Source organism: Choloepus didactylus, chromosome 12 (genome assembly GCF_015220235.1).
Source record: "Choloepus didactylus isolate mChoDid1 chromosome 12, mChoDid1.pri, whole genome shotgun sequence".
Lineage (NCBI taxonomy): Eukaryota > Metazoa > Chordata > Mammalia > Pilosa > Megalonychidae > Choloepus > Choloepus didactylus.
The window spans coordinates 72834297-72851094 of NC_051318.1; the positions used below are offsets into that span (position 1 = coordinate 72834297).

General features: G+C 36.3%; 1 protein-coding gene across 8 annotated transcripts in view; it reads left to right on the forward strand.

Annotated features, from left to right (window-relative positions):
- Positions 1-16798, forward strand: part of PCDH9 (protocadherin 9) — a 1016093-nt gene that overhangs the window by 647492 nt on the left and 351803 nt on the right. The window lies entirely within an intron of this gene.

Here is a 16798-nt window from a genome sequence, read left to right on the forward strand (position 1 = left end):
AGTAACTTATTTTGTTTTAAAAAATACAAATTTATAAGACAAGAGGAATCTTAGTGAATCTTACTTCCTTACCTCCCTACCTTTGGTCAGGAGGAAACAAGAATTTAGGTTTGTAAATGAGGAGATACACATTTAAATTGGCTATAGTTGGTTGCACTTGATATTTTTATAAGGAACAATAAAAGCACTAAAAGTATAGAAAAAAACTACCTAATTAGTTTCAACTTCTCATGACAATCAAGAATTTGTACAGTACAAACACAATTTATGTATTTATTTGTATCTCCTATTATGTACTCTCCCAGCATGCACCTCATATTATAGTCCCCAAAAACTAATTCCCTGTAAACCCCTGTGCTTTCATAATTATATGCCTTTGTATGAACTATTTCCTCTAACTGTAATGACCTTCCCATTTTTCCTTATAAACAGAGTTTTACCTATTTTTAATCGAAACAACACCTTCTCTTCTAAATGTTCCTACCTTAGTGCTAGTTCCTACCACTTTGGGCACTTATAAAACTGCCTCCTACTTAATTAGTTCTCATAGTGTCATCTACTCCTTTTAATTATGAGCTTCTAGAGGTCAAGGATGATGATTATTTCTCCCTCTACCAGCTACCATGCCTTGTTATATATTTGAAGTTAAATGAATGCTGTTTGAACTGAACGCAATGATACTTTCTTGGCAGCTTTTAAAATAATAAAATTATTCTGAAAATATTCAGGAATTCTTTGTTGAGTTAGAGATAATCTAGAGGTATATGAAGAATAGAACTGATAAATATTATAGCAGAGTAATGAATCATTTGAGCCTGGAGAAACTGAAACATTTAAATTAACCACTTATTTAAGGATCACAGTATTTTGGAAACTGCAGAAATCTCATATACTCAAAATGGAAATGCCCCAGTTGTTTGGAGCAGTAATATTTGCTGGAAGTTTAGGATTTGTGGGCTTTCATGAGACTCTAGTAATAAAGATTATTTCTGTAGTAAAAAACAACCTTATTCGGTATACATTTTACTAGGATTGGCTTAAGGTATTGCACAATAATCCAGTATGTTCTAATAAGATTTTTTCTTTTTAAGATGAGAAAAGATAGAATTATGTCCCTTTTCCTTGACAAGTTTCTCACTCGATTTAATAACCGGGAATCACAGGATAAACATTTGATTAACCGTAAAACAGTCAGACTGCTTGAATTTTTTTCCAAAGGATTGGATAAATTCAACTCAAACACAACCCACTACTTGACAGGGTTCCCCCAAATAATTAGCACATCTATACTGGCTTTGAAAGGGTACTTATTTGTGAGGTATATGTTATAGGTCATAATATGAAGAAACAAAAAACCTTTTTACCAAAAAATACATTTGTTTCACTTTAGAATTATCTTCCTTAGGGCTTTAATATTCCATATTATCTACCTAAATTATATAGTTTTTTTGTAGGTCAGTGAAATGATAGCACATTGGATGATAAATCTTTTGAAAAGTCTTAATTCTAAGGAGTACGTAATGAGGTAAGAAAGAACTATAAAATGACTAAGAATGAACAAGATATTATATGCTTTTATATAGCATGTTTATGCCTATATGCTTTTTTTTTCCTCAACAGGGTATCTGTGTCGTTAATCAGATTTTCAAAGAGGTACATGACACCAAATTGAGCCACTACAACAAAAATACATCTTCACCTACTAAAATTTTGCATACAATTTCAGGAACATTCTTAAGCCCATGTTATGGATATTGTATAGGGGAGAACAAAATGAGATTTGAGAAAGTAATATTTTCAGAAAAATAAGGCACCCCAACATAATGGAAATAAGGGATATGCAACACTAATCTTGGTGGTGCCCAAAGAAAAGTAGGAGGAAGCTGAGTAGAGGATTTGTGTTTGGAGTACAAAGAGAGTTTGAAGACATAATGAAATATTAACAAGAATTGGTGGAAGATCCCTGTCCTAAAAGAATGTGTGAGGTAGAACCAAGGTTTTGCTTCAGGCTTTGTAAACATATTTTGCTGTTAGAAATAGATTTTATAATGGATTCCTACTAGGTGTAAATTAGTGTTGGGAGAGGACAATCAATATATGACTCAAAATCTGATTATCTATCCATGACTCTGTACTATTTAGGTAGATTTGACCACAGAGTTGTAGTTTTGCAGGTCAGTGGCCTTAACAGTATTCTCAGCATTAATTTTCTTTTGAAATATAATTTTAAATAATTATGCCAAATGTGGGAGGTCACACAAGGGATGTCTGTCAATTTGAATTATGAAATATTAAGAGACCAAGGCTCTCTAGAAGTAGCAATTATCAGTCAGCTCATTAATATTTTATCATCAATATGAGATGAATAGCTTCTTGAGTGAAATATCAGGATGATTATTTAAATGGATTAATGACATTTTTACTTGTCAAGATCATTCTTAGCATAGATGCCATCTAGATAAAAAAAACAAAAACAAAAAACAACAACAAAAAAACTTATTTTCTGATAAGGGATACAACAGTGTGAAATTGCAAAGATAAGCTAAAATTAAATTTCAAAAGAGGAGTGCAGAATACATTTTTTGTCCTCCTTTTATAAAATAAGAGTACTTTTCTATCTCATTATGATAGACTAGGTGTGTAATGATACATGCTTCAGTCTCAGGACATTACCCAGAATGGCCTGATGGAGCATTGGCTTCTCACTGGCTTTCTTTTTTTTTTTTTTTTTTTTTTTTTTTAACCCTGAATTCATATATTTAAAGGCAGTTAAAACAAGTATAAAGGAGTACTCACCAAAGGATTAACAACAGATATAAGCCTGGGAGGAGAGGAAGGGGAAACTTTTAATTTGTATATGCTGTTGTCTAACTTGGATTGTTGCAATAAACTGTTCGTGCTAGTTTGAATATATTATGTTCCACCAAAGGCCATATTCTTCAACACAGTCTTGTGGGGGCAGAGGTATTAGTGGTGATTAGGTTGGAATCTTTTGATTGAATGTTTCCATGGAGATGTGACTCAATCAGCTGTGTATGAAGTGTTTGATTGGATTATTTCCATGGAGATAGGGACCCTGCCCATACATGGTAGGTCTTGATTTAATCACTGGAGTCCCATAAAAGAGCTCACAAACAGAAGGACCTTAGAGCAGCTGAGAGAGACATTTTGGAGACGGCCACTGAAAGCAGACTTCTGCTGACACTTTGGGGATGCTAGCCCAGTGTTTGCTCCGGAGAAGCTAGGAGAGGACAAAATGCCTCAAGAGCAACATTTTAAAGAATGAACAGGAGCTGAGAGAGGAGCTGGAACACAATCCAGGATCAGCAGACACCAGCCACGTGCCTTCCCAACTAACAGAGATTTTCCAGACGCCATTGGTCTTCCTTCGGTGAAGGTATACTCATGTTGATGCCTTATATGGCCTTTAGACTGTAAATTTGTAACCAAATAAACCCCCTCTATAAAACTTATCCATTTCTGGATTTTGCATAACAGCAGCATTAGCAAACCGGAACACTGTTGTAACTACACAATGGTAATTTTGTAAAGAGTATTCAAAGTCTATGACCCATGCCTTCCCGTGTGACAGAGGAACCCCTGATGCCATCAGCCGCTCTTCATTGTCAAGGTATCTTTCTCTGGATGCCTTAATTTGGACATTTTCAAGGCCTCTTTCAACTGCTCGAGCTCCTGTTTGAGACCGTCGTACTCAGCCTCCAGCTCGTCATACTGCTGTTTGAGGGTCAGCTTCTCTTCCAGAACCACCAGCCCGTACTCGGCAGCCTGGATCTTCTCGTGGGTCGTCTCTGTGAGCTCCTTAGTCAGCCTCTCTATCTCAGTCTTATAATGGTCCACCGTCTGCAATACCTCTTCTGCGGCCATAGCCCTGGTTGATGGAGGCTGGAGGGCAAGTAAAGCAAGCGGGGAAAGGAAATGGGGGAGGGGATAAAAATGGAAAAGAAAAAGTGTGGCTGGATGAATGGGTTGCCCTGACTGCTCCTCGGGCAGCAGCAGCTACACTGCCCGAGAAACTGACGAGAAATGCAACATGGAGAACGCAGGGGCGAGAATCAGGGGCGAGGAGGCAGCTGCTGCCGCGTGTGTGCTCTGGGCCGCCCCTGCGCGCGGTCAGTAGCCGTGGGGCATGGCCTGGGCTGCGGCGGCCGGGGGCAGCGAGGGGCACCGGATTCTGCTTATTCAGAGGCGCCGGGACGCCATGTCTCCCCGGCAGCGTCACTGCAGTCTCCCCTCTCGGTCTGGCGCGCTCCGGCTGGTCGCTCGCTCGCTCGCTCTTTCCACCTGCTCCCTCTCGCCCTGCTGCAGCCTGTGCGGAATGATGCAGTCTCGGGGCCCGCTCCCTCCCTTCCCGCCTGGCCCCGGCTCCAAGCAGGGGGCGGGGAGGCGGATGGAGTCAGCGCGGCGGGAGGAGGGAAGGACCAGACGGAAACATCCCGAGGCGCCTCCCGCCGGGCACACTGGGCCGCCCCGCCGCACCGAGTGGCTCGCGGGGCGGAGGCGGCGGGGCTCTCACTGGCTTTCAAAAGAAAGATTTAAGTTTGAGACTCACTGAATGAGGGCATGAAGAGAAATGAATGAGCTGATGGCGTGTTCCATATCCATATGAATAGACATCATGCTGGCTAGATGAGGAACATTTTTCAACATCTAAATAGGATGACTGGTGGACAGTGTAAATTTTGTATTATTATGTAGCTCTTTAAGGCAGGGCTTCATGCTGTAGGCATGAGAGACTGAAGGACTGCCATTGATTTGCTGGTTTTCGTAGCAGCACCTGCCACATTTCACTTCTGGGCACACATGGACTAAAATTCAGTTTCTGTGCATGAAATTGAAATCTTTTGAGGAAATCTTCTTGGGATAATTAAATGATTTGGCTTTATGAATAAAACTTTATATTTTTCAGTTTGAGGTAACATACTTCCTTTTACATATCTTTTATCTGCATGTTTCCTTCCAGTGTAGGTTTGTTCTCGTGAGGAATAGGAATAAATGCTATAATTAAAATCATCTCTGATAACATTGTTCTTCAGGGAATTCACTTTTGCTGTGCATCTTCTTTGAGACCAAAAACCCACAGCAGATGGTGTGTTTAATGCTAATCTCCTTATTATTCCCCACTCAGGATTGCAGGGAATTTTACATGGCAAAATATGACCTCGTTTAATAATCGTGCTATCTTGATGCCTATTCTATCCCATCCGTAGAATGATACTGACTTGGCAGTGGAAATAAAATTTAAACACTGTTTTGCTTTATGAAGTTTGCTCAAAAAGCTAAGCTATTTTCCAGATGTACCTATTTATGAGTTTTAGCTATTTGGAATGCAAGAATCACAACTTCATGGTCTCTATTTGTGACAAATATGAGGTATTATTTATATTATGGTAAAGTTTAGTAATATTGTTTTAATGTGGGTAAAGGAGTTTAATGTAAGAATTAGGGTATCATAAATATAGGAAGATCTGCAGAAATGAAGGTTTGGAAAGCTGCAGCCTGTAGGTCACAGTCAGTGACCACCACTGAGGTCAAACTCACTGCCATGTTCAGCATTGAGAAAACTCCCACCCCTGTAAATCTCTTCCCTTTCCCTTATATCCTCTTCTCCTGTTCTGGTTCTTCCCAATTATTGTCCTTATCAGTTCAAGTATATAGGAAAAAGTTGTCAAAATTGGCACTGCAGTTATTGAGCTTAAATCCATATCCTTTTATTTTCTAATACCTTTATTGAGATATAATTCACATACTATAAAATGAACCCTTTTAAAGTGTGCAGTACAATGGTTTTTAGTGTATTCACAAAGTAGCGCAACCATCATCACAATCAATTTTAGAACATTTTCATCACCCGAAAAAGAAATCCAGTACCCATTAGTACTACTCCTTCCCATTCCACCTGCCCAAATGTCTTAGCATTTGACAATGTTTAGCATTTCATTCAAGGTTTAATGACCTTTTCCACACTTGTATTATGGTGTTGACAGACTGTCATTCTTTCATTGCATATACTTATTTGTTAATCAAGCACTTATTGAATGTCTCCCAGGTGTCAGATTTAATGGTAGATATTGAGAATAGAAAGATGAATATAACACTAGATCCTAGCCCTTGGCTAGTGAGAAAGTAATCTAGTAGGAAATGGTCATGTATGCAAATAATTATAGAGGAATGAGAAAAATATTATAACAAAGATGTTTTAAATTGATACATAATCACAAAAGAAGATTTGCTAAAATTTTCCTGGGGGAGGGCTGTTATAAAATTTACATACAGCTACTATGGGAAATTATTTACTACCTTTTAATTAAAGCATTCATTTCATCTAGCATGTACTTACATATTCTTTCCAGATGTATGGATTCTAGTGATCCTGGAAACTTGAGAATTTAAAAATACATTAAAAATATATATATATATTTACCATCTTAAAAAAATCCCTTTGTGGGATCTAATTTTGACTTTGGAATAATTACCTAGGTCTTTGAAATTATTTCCAGGATCAAATTATTTAATGTGCTCCAGTGAGGGCACTTTGAAGATTTTTTTTTTTTTTAAGATAATAGTTAACACTAGTTTGTGAGATGATCCAAAATGTATCCTACTCTGTCATTTTCCTTCCTTCTTACCATCTTCCCTTCCTTTTTTCCTCAAATATTTGAGTGCTTATTGGCACACACTATTTTACTCACTGTATTAGTTTGCCAGATCTACTATAACAAAATACCACAAACTGGTTGTCTTAAATAACAGGAAGTTATTAGCTCACAGTTTGGAGGCCAGAAGTCCGAAATCATGGTAGCTGGCAAGTCATGCTTTCTCTAAAGTCTGTAGTTTTGTGGTTGTGGTTTACTGGCAGTCAATCTCTTGCCTATATAACCAGGAGATATGTCTCTTTCTGTCTTCTCCTGTGGCTTACATATCATGCTCAAGTCTCCCTCATGAGGAGTCTAGCCATACTGGATTAAAGCCCACACTGAAAACATTTGGCCTTATCTTAATAGGCTCTTAAAAGAGCCTATTTACAAATGAGTACTGCACTGGGAGTTAAGATTTGACTATGTCTTTGTGGGAGACATGACTCAATTTACCACACCCACTTTGACAGTCTAGCTACTTAAAATCTTTTTTTGGAATGGGGTGGGATATAGATAAATAAGGCCAATCTAACTGATTGGTGTACCCATTTTTTTCTGAGTTTGTTGTTGTAACAAAAATTTTGATTGGCAGCGAACTCTTACTTCCTCTCTCCCCATCACACTATTATATCAAATTTCCAGCCATATGTCCTGCATAAGGAATCATTCTTTTCTGATACTGGAATATAGTTCTCAGAACAGTCCTTTTCCCATTCATATTTTAACTTTCAACAAATGAATGTGACAGTATTTATCTGTTTATTTTTAGTGATGATTTAACATTGCTTGTCCCCATTGCAGTATTTTTCAGGTTTGAGTGAGCATTTTGGCTGTTGATGTACTTCAGTATATTTATATGAAGTCATTTTATATAGTAGATTTTATGATCTCCATTATGGAACACTTTTTAAAACTTACCTATTTATATTTTCTTTGTGGTTAATGGCTACCTAAGAATGAAGCTAATAGGGACATCAGTTTTGGAAGAAAGAGTTCACTATTTATTATGCATGCCAAAACTGAAGACAAAGCAATTAAGATACTGTGTACCCATAGAATGGAGGGGCTTCCATTAAATATACAGTTTCTGTGGTTAAAACTGGAGGAAGTTTATCCTTGAGGCTCCAGCCCCTACTGGTTGGTCACTAATCTTGACCTACCCTGGAAGGGAAATAAAGCCCCTATTGAATGTCCCAAGGGAAGGATAAATGGTAGAATTGTAAGTAACCTTACCTTATGGATATAATAAAATTGCACTCAGATATGCAAAGCTTAAATAAGCTTAAAAAATGACTGGAAATTCAAGGGAAGTGTAGTGTGGCAAGTTGGCAGAGAACAATGTGAACTTGGTTCCCTTAATGTTTACTGAAGTTATTATTTTTAAATCTAGACTATGGCATTATATTATCATTGTTATTTTTAGTACTTATTCGCAGATGAATAAATGCAAGAACTGGGATGTTCAGTGGATCAGTCAAAACCCAACTTTCCCTCTCTTCTACATAACACACAGACTATTAGAGGCTTCAATGTAGTTTCAAGTTTTGGACATTCATTTCCTTCTTGTTAAATAGGTTAGTCTGAAATTGATGCATTTGACAACACTGTTTTAGAAGTTATCATAAGCAAGCTTTCTAATTGTTCCATCCCCGTGAACTAATAGTTGCAGCCACTTAATAAATGTATTAAGTGCTTTATGCAGGCCCTGTACCAGGCACTCCAACAGCATTTCCAACTCTGTCACCCTGCAGAGACAAAAGTAATTATTCCACTTTCAAGATGAAAAAACTGAAGCCTATTAAACTTAAATAATTTGTCCAGAGTCAAACAACTAGCAACATCTGATTCAAAGTCAGCTCTCACTGATGAAATGCCTCACAACATATGCTGACTGTCCCGAGTAAATAATTGCCACCTTTACACAGAACATAACATGAGCCCATGTGGTATGTGCTCTTTCTTGATGCTGAAGAATATTCTAAGAAATTATCTAAAATAGTACATTTTTCCAATTTATGTGGATTTTGTAATCTTTTTAAATTTGCTTCAAGTGTCTTCATGGAGCTTATTAATGCTTTAGAGAAATATGTAAATCTATCAAACATTTTGTTAATTTACACTATCTCTTGGTAGATATGCAGCATGCATACCTTTTTCAGAGAGACAAATATTAACTTTGATCTCAAACAGATCACTGGTTGTGACAAAAAGCAAGTCCTAGAAATTAGTTTGTGAACATAGTTTTCCTACATTTCTCTTGGTATTACCACTTTAAGAAATAGTAAATCTCTGGCAGAAGTTTATCAGTTGAGCTTACTGTTGTGTGTCCTATTTTTCAACTTTCCATGCATCTGTCTCCTTTCAGGTTTTAGCAAAGTTTGTAGAGCACATGGCTTCCTCAGTCAACAAAGTGCTAAAATCCATAGTTCTTAAAAACTTCTCTTAACCCATAGCTAATGTTCTTCAACTCAAGTAGAAATGCAAAACTTAAGAAAATTTGAAACCAATCGCCAATCAATGAACCAGGCTGCTTCTATTTTAATATCTTTGAGGATACAAAAGTAATAAAAATATAGATATAAACTGTACTTCTTATGCAGTGTAATTTGGAGTTACTGACTAGGGACAACAAATCTCTGAAACATGCATACCATGTTTCCTGGCAATATTAAGTATTTCAAACTCCAAAAATAGAATTCATATAATAGAAATCTCAAAATGTCATTAGTGAAACAAATGTTAAATTTTGAAAGTTCCTTTGTAATCCATTTTGGGTTCTTAATTATGTACTTGTTAATTCAGATTCCTGAAATCCAGGGTAGATTTTGGTTACTGCAGATAAAGATTCTACATTCAATAAAAGGTATCTCTGTAAAGAAATGTGTTATTTTTAACATGGAAAGATACATCTCGATTTTTGTGCTATTGGCAAATAATATCCATGATAATATTTGTAATTTTAATTGACGATACATTTATTCATTAGTCTACTGGTTCACTGAAGAACACAATACCAGTAATTGTGATCTTCTATAACAGTAGCAAAGACTTTTGAAATTAATGTGAGTTATATAAATTCAGGTTATTTCTCAGTGAGGTAGTTCGTCAGTTATTTGCTCCATGAGGTTATGTGGTATTCTTTTTTTTTTTAATTACGGCAGTTGTAATGTCTTTATAATTATGTAAGTTGACATTAACGCTTTTTAATGTAAATTTGCATAAAAACGTAGAAGAAATACACTGCAGTGATAGAAATGTCTTCCTCTGAATACATTCATTGTTCTTATTTTAATTACCCACAGAAATTATTTCTCAATCCCATGGCCAAGTACTGCATCTAGTTCTTCTACGGCTTCTCTTCTTCTAGTATTTCTTTCCACGCAAGAATGGAAAATTGAAAAGGAATGAGGTTGTGGTGAAATAATTGATATCCCTTTGGGTTTCCCCCATGAAAATGCTACCATACTAGAATAAATTCCCTGATTTAGGTGTCAGAGTTAAACTTGTCAATATGTGACTATGATTCCAAAACAAAACAGATTACTTTGCAGTTATGGCATGGATGCTTTTATGCTGAATAAAAAAGAGGCATTGGCTAGAAGAAGGGAATATCTCATTAGGAGTTTCTTATTTGGGTGATCTACCAAGGTTAGGACTCTGTGGATACTAGCTATCTTTAACAATTTTAAAAAAGGTTCCTCCAGAGACTCTGTAATAGCTGTAAAGGCTTGAGTCTGTAACCTTAAATTTGACTGCTAAGATTATGAGCCTTATAAAAGAGCAATATATGTACACATAGCTCTTTGTGCTTGTCTGTGTATCAGTATATATAAAGAAATATATGCAATAACATTTAACACCTAAACACATAGAGCAACATGCCTCATTTTAAATTATCATTTTTGGATTGTATATTAATCTTGAAGTCCTAAAGGAATGAAACTATCAAAGCAGTAAAAAGTTTAAATTTTAATAGTTGATTGGGGTTTACAAAATAATTTCTTACCTCATGATGATTTACATTTACTTTTGTTCCCCTGCTCTGATGTTTTATAGTAATTGCTCTTTTTATTTACAATAAAAATGCAAAATATTTAGCTTGCATGTTCTAATTTGATAAACAAATATTGTATTATACCCATTTGTTAATTTTAGTACAAAAATATATAATAATAAATTTATTGGCCAGATAGTAGCTACAAGACTGTGCTAAGTGTTGGGTTATATAAACTACAATAAATTCAATAAAGAAAAATTACCAATTGGTTTGAGAGTGAATAAAAGAAACTTGACATAGTTGGATGGTGCTGATCAGGAAACATCTCTGAGGAAATGGCATCTTAGCTAAGACCTAAAGAGTAAAGGAATTAATGGATGAAGGAATGCTAAGGCCCAGGCAAGGAAGAACAGGGCAACTTTAAGTAATTAAAATAAGGCGATGTGTTTAGAGGATGCTCAGTGGAGAGGAGAACTGTAGGCAGAGGGAGAGCATGCAGGGCCTTGTTGACCTTCCAAGGCTTCTCAAAATAATTCCAAATGCAGTGGAGAACCACTGATCAGTTTTAAGTAACTGTTGATGAGATTGGATGTGAGAAAGAGTCAGGGTGGTATCAATGGAGACATCATTTCTGACTAAAGTGATTGAGTGGATCATGGTGCCATTTACTGGAGTAGGAACCTTTGGAGGAGTGACGGACACTTGTGAGAAATCCAACTGGGTATGTCCGTATTAGGGACCAGGAGGGCTAGGGAGAGAAATATAAGTTATTTCCAAACATAAATATCTCTGTTGTTGCTAGGTCCCTCCTTATGCCCTCTTCTAAAGGATTTAGTGACGTTAGGATCCTTTGTGGATTGTATGTGGATTCTGTGAAGCAGTTAAGGGGAGAAAAGCCACACTGGGATTTATGAAGAGTGGAGAATGAGGAAATAGCAACTGTGGGAGATGTGACTTTTTTCAGGAACCTTGGGTGGAAAGGAAGAAGAAAGGTAATATGGTAGCTAGACACATCGACTTGAGGAAATTATTTTTCAAGATCAACATGATTTAATCTGTTTGAAATATTCACAAGAGAGTGGGAGTTTGAAGATACAAAAGAGATTTACTTGATAGGATGAGGTCTTGAGAAGGCTGGTGGGAATTGGGGTACAGAACCAGAGGAAAGAAGTAGCAGAAAATTTTAAAAAGAGGAATTGAAAGAGGATGTCTTGGTAGATTTTATATCATCAGTTTGGAGTCATTCCCATCTGAAGGCGTCTATTTCCTCTATTGATTAGTAGGCTAGATCATTTTCATGAGGTAGAGAAGTCGGTACATTAAAGACAGGGAGGGAGAGAACTGAGATTGTAGAAAGAGGGAAGCAGAAAAGAGGATTGAACAGAGTAAAACTAGTTAGAAGTGGCTGTGGAAAGGATACAACCAAATTGACCAGAGAACCAACGTAGTTGTTGCCAAGATTCCACTTGAAGCTGGTGGCCTCAAATATGTGGTTGAACCATCCTGGTTGTGTGGTGTGATATCCTCCATCAACAGTTGGCAGCTTGGGTGTAAGCATGAGGGCAGCCGAAAATTAAGTTTATTGAGAGATAGGGTTTTCCTTGGTGGGTTTGTCCACATGACAAGGATATTTAGGCTATTGACTAGAGGGATTTTATGGACAGACTATCAAATTTTCAAAGCAAAAAGTAGGGAAGGAAAATAAAGCTGGATGGGACTGATGGAGAGGAAGAAAGCAGAGGAGAAAATGGACTGGAAACCCAATAAGATAAAGGAACCCTGTAGAGGAATGGTACAGGACGCTGATGATCATATGCAAGTAATGCTGCCGGATTATTTGCCTTGCATTGCAGTTTGATTTTGTACCAAAAAACAAACAAACAAAAACAAATCAACGCTCAACTAAATACTCTTACTTACATGACTGCCACCTAATAGCATTAATTATAAAGATGTGAATCTATGAATCACTTTTCAGTTTATAAAGCACTGCACATACACTGTCTCAACCTGTGCCAGATGTTATGCTAGAATCTAGTGACACAAAGATGAACAAGACATGGTCATTGCCTCCAAGGAACTCACGTAAGAAATGAGGAATTCTATATAAGGCCAGATTACAATTAGGAGGTTACGGTTGAATTGGGTGCTAATTGATAACTGGGGTAACTTAGAGGGGTTAAGAGATTTACCTAAGTTAATAAGGTCAAGAAAGTCAGAAATAGAAGTGGAATTCAAGTTTTCTTTCTCTAAATCCTACTCGTTTTTTTCTGTTTAACACAGTGTCTGCAAAATCACATATATTTAAAAGTTAATGTCACCACAATTTGCTGTAGAGGCAGTACAGCAAAATCTAGATTTTATATGTAATCAAGCCTTCATATTAATGCATGCATACACAATGACATGTTTATATCTAAGACCCAGCCAAGATGACCTGGAACAGAATGTTGGATTGATAGACTGGGAAAAGAAAAACATTATTTGTATGCACAAACATTTAACTATTTTATGACCTCAGAAGAATTATTTATCCATTCACTATTGAGATTTCTCATTTGTAATTACATATGCAAAAGACTTATCAGTCTACCTCAAAAGCTTGTTATGAAAAATGACTAATAAGAATAATTATATAAAAATAGCAGTCTTTCAGCAGTTGAACTGTCAAGTGATAATGAGGATGGTAGCTGGAAATATAACTGATACATAGGTCAGGAGAGGACAATTATTTCTCATGGCAACAAAGTAAAAAAGAACATCAATGCCATTTAATTGCTATTTTTAGCCTAAATAGAGCTTGCTAAGTTTTTGATAATGCTCTTCTATTTTGGCATAACATTCAATCTCTGGCTATTATATTTTCTGTATACAATGAAGTGAGCAAATCATTCTGATAGGTCTACAAATATTAAGCAGAGGGTCAATGTTTCAAATTACATGTATTCACTGCTCATAAAGACCCTTCCAAATGTACGATAATGTTGTTTGAGATAAACCATAACAATTCACACTAGATGCCTGGGAGAATGACAATTGGAACAGAGTATCTGATACTCTCTTAGTGTGCTATTTGAGTAGTGTAACTTACCACATCATAGTGAATGTTCTCTCATTGGTGACATGATTAAAATTTTATTAGACCTCATCTAGTATATTTTGACAACGCAAAATTTGTTACTTTGAGCCAGTGATAAGATTTTGCATCTGTTATGCTTCAGGATGTTTAAAAATATTACTTCTAATATAAAAATGATATATTTCCATTAATTAACAACTCATTAATAGATATTTATATAATCTGACCAATTTCATCTTCCCTTTCATTGGAATAAAAAAGTCATAAGAACTGTAATTATAAAATACTCACTGTAGACCTATGAATTTTCCTCAGATTTTGAGAGCCATCTATTTAAATGTGTCATCTAAGAAATGAAAAAATATCTTTTGTATTTTATGTCACTTGGAAAGGTAACTGTCATATATTGATACTGTAGTCTTCAGTGTCTATAATTCTGTATTCAAAAATCCACTGCCTAAATCGAATCACTTCATGGACCTCACCACTTGCCTTATCTTTTTCTAAAATCTCATTTCTCTCATTTTGTGTTCATTGTGAATCTTATTGCTCAATTAATTTTGATCATTCCATCTCTCATCTAAGAAACCTACAGATGCTCTCAATGTTCTTTATAAGTCGAAGCACATTCCAACAAATGAATAACAAAAATGCCCTGTTCTGATTTGCTAATGCTACTGTTATACAAAACACTAGAAATGGATTGGCTTTTATAAAGGGGATTAGGTTACAGATTTACAGTTCAAAGGCCATAAAAGTGTCCAATCTAAGACATCAGCATGAGGATACCTTCACTGAAGAATGGCTGATTGCGTCTGGAATAACTTTGTCAGCTGGAAAGTCATGTGGTGGGTGTCTGCTGGTCCTTTGCTCCCAAGTTATGTTTCAAAATGGCTTTCTCCAAAATGTCTTTAGGCTTCTGTCTTAGCATCTCTCTCAGCTTCTCTGTGAATTGCTTCTTTCTACCAGGACGTTCGTCTCTAAGCATCTGGGGGTCCTCTCTGAGATTCTCTGGAGCAAACTCTGGGCTTTATTTCTTAGCTTAGCATCTCCAGATGTCCCTCTGTCCACATCTCCAAGTATTTCTAAGCATCTCTATTGGCTTCGAAGTATCTTAAAGGACCCTAGTGATCTAATTAAGACCCACCCTGAATGTGTGGGGTCACACTTCCATGGAAATATCTGATTAAATATAACCCACAGTTGGATGAGTCACATCTCCATGGAAACAGCTTAATCCAAATATCCCACAAGATTGGATTAAGAGATCATGGCTTTTGTGGGGACATAATATATCCATACTGGCACATGCTCCAAGATGATGATTAGACTACACCTTTTTGAGTATCTATGGAATGAACTGCATGGTATCCTTAAAAATTATATTGACTGAAATTTAATGGCATTGGAAAATGTTCATGATACACTTTTAAGTGGAAAAGTTTACATAATAGTATGTATTGTATGTAATATACACACAGGAAAACACCAAAATGTTAATTGTGGTTAATTATGTACACTAGCATTGTAGATTACTTTGTAATTTATTTTTATTAATCTGCATTTTCTAATTTTTCTCAAATGTCAATTTATAAAAAAATAGTTAATGGAAACTTCAAATGTATCAGTATTTCTTGCTACATATTGATTAATAGTTCAATATCAAGACCCAGCTGTCCTATATCCAAGCATTGTGATATGCTCTCCTTTCCAGAACTGCCATTAATTTTCACCCTCTCATCCCTGAACATACATCCTGCTCTTCCTTCGGAATGTTGCTCAAGATTTACCTGTATATTTTCATGAACACAATTTGCCATTTCCCTATTTGCCATTTCCCTTTTTGTTTAATGTGTTAAAGGCACATTTAAATTTCTCCTGTTCTCTCTTCCGTATACTTTCTTGTTCCCAACAAATCAGTATGTGTTTGTGTGGTGTGCATGCGTGTTTACGTGTCTCCAGCTCTTAAATGTTCCAAATCACACGCAGTAAGTAGGTTTGTTTATTAACCAGTTCCGTAGGCTTTGGCAGCAAACCAGCGAAAGTGGAATATAAGCCAGAAAAACACACTTTTAACTGCATTGTGCTAGTAGGGATATGGCTGTATGCAGTTCTTATAATGAGTTAAAATTTAACAGCAGAAACCCAATAAACACTGTAATTTTTTCTGTTTACAAGGATAATTACTCTTCAGAAAAGCCACTGACTGTAATGTCAATTAAATTTTATTTTATATTTTAAAATGGTTTTTCTGACAGTTTCTCTCTTACAGAAAGCTTTCTGTGGACTTGCTGATAGTGGTGGTAAATTGGGTTTCACTCAATATGGCTCCAACCATGTCCTCCTGGCCCATTATACAAAAGAAAGAGTGTAAGGGCTTGAGATGGTTGGGCAGTTCTTTGTTAGGATCATGCATTTGCATTGTCATATTATTTGTTGAAGTCAAGACTATTGATTTATTAGCTGAGGGATAGATTTCTTCAGTGTCGTAAAAGTGAAACAAATCCAAATAATAGTTGAAGGTCAGTCAGAGACTGACAGTCTGGTGTAATGGATGAGAAAAGGAGAAACAGGACAAGTTCAGGGGAAGAGGGAGCTGAAAAAAATTTTAAGTCCATAACCATACCACACTTTTTTATTCACTAGTCTTGTACAATTGTGTATGCAAACTGTTTCTCCCTGACTAGAACGTAAAATCCTTGAGAAAGGAGCAGTGATACAGATTTCATTGTATTCTGTGTAGCTTCCAGCATTGTGCTTTTCCCTGATAATCACTCATTGTACACACTTCTGAATAGAACTGACTTGAACAGCACTTAATTGAATAAGCCTTTTCCTAGGAGTGCCTGAGATCCAATAAACAATAGAATTTTAAGGATTTTTTTAAAACATAGGAATAGAGAATTTTCCCCGACTCACTATTTTCTTCCATTCATGCACCATTTTTATTTTACCTATATTTTCCACATAATTCCCGTGGACTTCCTGTGATTCTATCACCCCTTCCTATAGCTTACTGATTGTAGTTTACTCCTATGATTGTGAGATACCAAAATAGTCCCTATT